Source organism: Callithrix jacchus, chromosome 9 (assembly GCF_049354715.1).
Source record: "Callithrix jacchus isolate 240 chromosome 9, calJac240_pri, whole genome shotgun sequence".
NCBI lineage: Eukaryota > Metazoa > Chordata > Mammalia > Primates > Cebidae > Callithrix > Callithrix jacchus.
Window position 1 is genome coordinate 123459646 of NC_133510.1, and position 6602 is coordinate 123466247.

Here is a 6602-nt window from a genome sequence, read left to right on the forward strand (position 1 = left end):
CTCACTGCAACCTCTGCCTTCCGAGCCCAAGTGATCCTCCTGCCTCAGCCTCCTGAGTAGCTAGAACTACAGGTGCACACCAGCATACCCCACTAATTTTTTATACTTTTCAGTAAAGCTGGGGTTTCGCTATGCTGCACAGGCTGCTCTCAAATTTCTGGGCTCAAGTAGTCCACCTGGCTCAGCCTTCCAAAGTGCTGGGATTACAGGAGTGAGCCGCTGCACCCAACCTCAGCTTCAGTTCTTACCAACATTTCCCAGTGTTATTTCATCTATACTTCCACTGTATCAGTTTGTTCTCACACTGCTGTAAAGATACTACCTGAGGTCAGGCACAATGACTCATGCCTATAATCCCAGCACTTTGGGAGGCCAAGGCAGGTGGATCACTTGAGGTGAGGAGTTTGAGACCAGCCTGGCCAACATGGTAAAACACTGTCTGTACTAAAAATACAGAAATTAACTGAGTATGGTGGTGCATGACTGTAGTCCCAGCTACTTAGGAGGCTGAGGCAGGAGAATCACTTGAACCTGGGAGGCAGAGGTTGCAGTGAGCTGAGGTTGCACCACTGTACTCCAGCCTGGGTGACAGAGTGAGCCTCTGCCTCAAAAAAAAAAAAAAAAAAAAAGATACTACCTGAGACTGAGACTGGGTAATTTATAAAGAAAGGAGGTTTAATTGATTCACAGTTCCACCCAGCTGGGAGGCCTCAGAAAACTTACAATCATGGTGGAGACCTCACTCACTATCACAAGAACGGCAGGGGGAAAATGCCCCCATAATCCAATCACCTCCCACCAGGTCCCTCCCTCCACACGTGGGGAATACAATTTGAGATGATATTTGGGTGGGAATACAGAGCAAAACCATATTATTCCTCCCTTGGCCCCTCCCAAATCTCATGTCCTTTTTACATTTCAAAATCAATCGTCTTCCCCACAGTCCTCCAAAGTCTTAACTCATTCCAGCAATAACCCAAAAGTTCAAGTTTAAAGTCTCATCTGAGACAAGATAAGTCCCTCCATCTATGAGCCTGTAAAATAAAAAGCAAGTCAGTTACTTCCAAGAAACAATGCGGGTATAGGTATTGGGTAAATGTTCCCATTCCAAATGAGAGAAATTGGCCAAAACAAAGGAGTCATAGGCCCCATGCAAGCCCGAAACCCAGCAGTGCAGTCATTAAACCTTAAAGCTCTGAAGTGATCTCCTTTGGCTGCATGTCACATCCAGAGCACCCTGGTGCAAGGGGTGGGCTCCCAAGGCCTGGAGCAGCTCCATCCTGTGGCTCTACAGGGTACAGCCACCATGGCTGCTTTCATGGGCTGTGTACCTGTAGCTTTTCCAGGCACGTGGTATGAGCTGTCAGTGGATCTACCTTTCTGGGGTCTGGAGGATGGTGGCCCTCTTCTCAGCTCCACTAGGCAGTGCCCCAGTGGGGATTTTGTGTGGGGGCTCCAACTCCACATTTTCCTTCTGCACTGCCCTAGCAGAGGTTTTTCATGAGGGCTCTGCCCCTGCAGCAGACTGGGAAGAAAAAAAAGGTTTAATGGATTTACAGTTCCACCTTGCTTCGGATGCCTCACAATTATGGCAGAAGGTGAAAGGCATGTTTCATGTGGCAGCAAGACAAGAGATATTGTGCAGGAAAACTCTGCCTTATATAATTATCAGATCTTATGACACCTGGTACCAATTCTCTGTATTAGTCCATTCTCACACTGCTATAAAGATACTACCTGAGCCTGGGCAATTTATAAAGAAAGAAGGTTTGATAGTTCTATGTGGCTGGGAAGTCTTAGGAAACTTACAATCATGGAAGAAGGCAAAGGGGAAGAAAGGCACGTCTTACATGGCAGCAGGAGAGAGAGAGAGAGCAGAGTGGGGAGTGCTACTTTTTTTTTTTTTTTTGAGATGAAGTTTTGGTCTTGTTGCCCAGGCTGGAGTACAATGGAACGATCTCAGCTCATTGCAACCTCCACCTCCTGGGTTCAAACGATTCTCCTGCTTCAGCCTCCCCAGTAGCTACAGGTGCCCGCCACCACACCCAGCAATTTTTTTGTATTTTTAGTAGAGATCAGGGTTTCATCATGTTGGCCAGGCTGGTCTTGAACTCCTGACCTCATGCGATCCACCCATCTCAGGCTCCCAAAGTGCTGGGATTACAGGCGTGAACCACCACGCCCAGGCGAATTCTTCTTTTTTTTTTTTTGAGACTGAGTTTCACTCTTGTTACCCAGGCTGGAGTGCAATGGCGTGATCTAGGCTCACCGCAACCTCCGTCTCCTGGGTTCAAGCAATTCTCCTGCCTCAGCCTCCCGAGTAGCTGGGACTACAGGCATGCGCCACCATGCCCAGCTAATTTTTGTAGTTTTAGTAGAGATGGGGTTTCACCATATTGACCAGGATGGTCCCGAACTCTTGACCTGGTGATCCACCGGTCTCAGCATCCCAAAGGAGTGCTTCTTTTAAACAGTTGGATCTTGTGAGAACTCACTCACTATCACGAGAACAGCATAAGGGGAACCACTCCCGTGATCCAGTCACCTCCCACTAGGTCCCTCCCTCAACATGTGGGGATTACAATTTCAGATGAGATTTGGGTGGGACACAGAGCCAAACTATATCACCCACATACTTCTTTTTTAGTGATGATTTTAAAGCAAATCATAGCTCTCAAGTCATTTCATAAGCACTTCTGTATGCATTTCAAACTTACAAGGATTTTTTTTTTTTTTTTATATGGAGTCTTGCTCTGTCTCCCAGGCTGGAGTGCAGTGGCATGATACAGGTTCACTGCAACCTCCGCCTTCCAGGTTCAAGCAATTCTCCTGTCTCAGCCTCCTGAATAGCTGGGATTACAGGTGTATGCCACTAACCCCAGCTAACTTTTGTATTTTTAGTAGAGACGTGTTTCACCATATTGGCCAGGCTAGTCTCAAACTCCTGACCTCGTGATCCACCGACCTTAGCCTCCCAAAGTGCTGGGATTTCAGGTATGAGCCACTGTGCCTGGCCAGAACTTTTTTTTCTGGTAAAAAACACATAAAATTTACCATCTTAACCATATTTGAAAAGGCAGTTCAGTAGTGTTTAGTATATTCACACTGCTAACCTTTTTCATCTTGCAAATCCAAAACTGCACCCATTAAACAACTCTCCTTTCTCCCTTCCCCCAGGCCCTGGTAACCACCATTCTGCTTTCTGTTTCCATGAATTTGACTAATCTTAGTACCTCATATAAGTGGGATCATACAATATTTCATTCAGTCTTATTTGATGTAACACAATGTAATGTGATGTCCTCAAGTTTCCTCCATGTTGTAGCATGTTACAGGATTTCCTTCCTTTTTTTCTTTTTGAGGCAGAGTCTTGCTCTGTCACCCAGGCTGGAGGGCAGTTGCACTATCTTGGCTCACTGCAACCTCCACCTCCCAGGTTCAACCAATTCTTTTGCATCAGTCTCCCAAGTAGCTGAGATAACAGGTGCCTGCCACCATGCCCAGCAAATTTATGTATTTTTAGTAGAGACGGGATTTCACCCTATTGGCCAGGTTGGTCTAGAGCTCCTGACCTCAGGTGATCCGCCTGCCTCAGTCTCTTAAAGTACTGTGATTACAGGCGTGAGCCACCGCGCCCGGTCCAATTTCCTTCCTTTTTTGGGCTGAATAAATAATCTATTGTATAGATAGACCACATTTTATGTATCCATTTCTCCATTAATGGACGTTTGGGTTGTTTCTACCTTTTGACAATCATGAACACTGCTGCTGTGAACACAGGTGTGCAAATATCTGAAGGACTGGGTGTGGTGGTGCACCTGTAATTCCAGCACTTTGGAAGGCTGAGGCAGGAGGATCACTTGAGCCAGAAGTTTGAGACCAGCCTGTGTGACATGGCAAAACTTTGTCTCTACCAAAAAAAATACAAAAGTTAGCCGGGCATGATGTTACGCACCTGTATTCCCAGCTATTGGGAGGGAGGATCACTTGAGACCAGGAGGTCAAGACTTCACTCCAGCTGGGGCAACAGAGCAAGGCCCTGTCTCAAGAAAATAAAAATCTGTTTGAATCTCTGCTTTCAGTTCCTTAGGGTAAATTCCTAGGAGTGGAATTGCTGGACCCTATGTTAATTCTGTTTAGACCTTTTGAGGAGCCGCTGATATGTTTTCCACAGCAGCTGCACCATTTTGCATTCCCACCAGCAGGCACAAAAGTTCAATTTCTCCACAGCCTCACCAACTTTTTTTTTTGTTTTTGAGACAGAGTCACTCTGTCACCCATGCTGGAGTGCAGTTGGGCAATCTCGGCTCACTTCAACCTCTGTTTCCCGGGTTTTAGCAATTCTCTTGCCTCAGCCTCTCGAGTAGCTGGGATTACAGGCGTGTGCCATCAGGCCTGGCTGTTTAATTTTTAGTAGAGATGGGTTTTCACCATGTTGGCCAGACTGATCTTGAACTCCTGATCTCAAGTGAATCTGCCTACCTCAGTCTCCCAAAGTGCTGGGATTACAGGCCTGAGCCACCACCGCACCTGGCCCTGTCCATTAAAAAAATTATTTTTAGGCCAGGTGCAGTAGCTCACACCTGTGATCCCGGCACTTTGGGAGGCTGAGGTGGGTGGATCACCTGAGGTCAGGAGTTCAAGACCAGCCTGGCCAACATGGTTAAACCCCGTCTCTACTAAATATACAAAAATTAGCTGGGTGTGGTGGTGGGCATCTGTAATCCCAGCTATTCGGAAGGCTGAGGCAGGAGAATTGCTTGAACCCAGGAGGCAGAGGCTGCAGTGAGCTGAGATCATAGCAGTGCTCTCCAGCTTGAGCGACAGAGCAAGACCCTGTCTCAAAAAAAAAAAAATTATTAAATAGTCGCTTTCCTAATGAGTGTGAAGTGGTATCTCATTGTCAACACTCATCTCTAGGTCAAGTGGAAAGTAAAGACCTTCACAGGAGAAAACAGGAGGGAGAAAGTGCAGAGAATATTTAAAAATATTCTATTTAAGTTAAAGGCACTTGAAAAACAGCAGGAACAAGACGATCATGCTCAGTTTGTGCTGCTTCTGAAAAGCAGAAGACGATGAAATTGCTGAGTGAAAGACCCCCAACCTATACTAGAAGGAAAGGCAACATCCTTATCTTCAAGGGTGAGAAGTAGACACGGAGATAATTCTGTGCAGGCCTTGTTAATTTTTTTTTTAAGACAGGGTTTGCTCTGTCACCCAGGCTGGAGTACAGTGGCGCAATCTTGGCTCACTGCAGCCTCTGCCTCCCTTGCTCAATCAATCTTCTCACCTCAGCCTCCCAAGTAGCTGGGACTACAGGCATGCGCCACCACACAACCAGCTAATTTTTGTATTTTTTGTAGAGATGGGGTTTTACCACATCACCCTGGCCGGTCTCGAACTCTTGGACTCCAAGTATCTGCCTGCCTCAGCCTCCCAAAGTACTTCAATTACAGTTGTGAGCCACTGTGTCCAGCTAAAATAGCTTTCCTTTTCTTTAAGACAGAGTCACTCTGTCACCCAGGCTGGAGTGCAGTGGCACGACCTTGGCTCACTGCAACTTCTGCCTGCCAGGCTCAAGTGATTCTTGTGCCTCAGCCTCCCGAGTAGCTGGGATTAACAAGTGTGCCCCACCTGGCTAATTTTTTGTATTTTAGTAGAGACGGGGTTTCACCATGTTGCCCAGCCTCAAACTCCTGAGCTCAGGCGATCCCAAAGCTCCTGGTCTCCCAAAGTGCTGGGATTACAGGCGAGAGCCATCATGCCTGGCCCAAAATAGCTCTTATCTTTTAAGCTTCTCCACATAATTGAGTGGCTTTTTCATAATTTACTATTCTTTGTCCAATCCAGTACATAAGTAACTCTGCTTCTTTAGGTCTTCGCTTCTTCTTTTTTGTTTTGTTTTTTTGAGAGTGAGAGCAACTTGCTCTGTCCTCCAGGCTGGAATGCAGTGTCAAGCCTGCAGACTGTCACTGCAGCCTCTGACTCCCAGGGCTCAAGCAATCTTCTTACCTCTGTCCCCTGAGTAGCTGGGACAACAGGCTTGTGCCACCATGCCTAAATCATTTAATATTTTGTATAAATGAGAATCTCAAAATGTTGCCCAGGCTGGTCTTGAACCCCTGGCCTCAAGCAATCCTTCCACCTCGGCCTCCCAAAGTACTGGGATTTTGGGTGTGAGCCACCACACTCCACCTTCATTTCTTATGAAGACTCCCATGCCCCGCAGAACTTTTGATAAATGTACATGCTTTTTTCCTTTTTTTTTTTTTTTTGAGACAGTCTCACTCTGTCACCCAGACTAGAGTGCAGTGGCATGATCTCAGCTCACTGCAGCTTCCCTTTCGGGTTCAAGCAATTCTACTGCCTCTGCCTCCTGAGTAGCTGGGACTACAGGTGCCTGCCACCACACTTGCCTAATTCTTGTATTTTTAGTAGAGACAGGGTTTCGCCATGTTGGCCAGGCTGGTCTAGAATTCCTGACCTCAAGTGATCCGCCCGCCTCAGCCTCCCAAAGTGCTGGGATTACAGGCATGAGACACCGCACCTGTCCCTGTTCATCTATTTTATGTCAGTTTAATTCTTGGACCCCGCCAGGACTC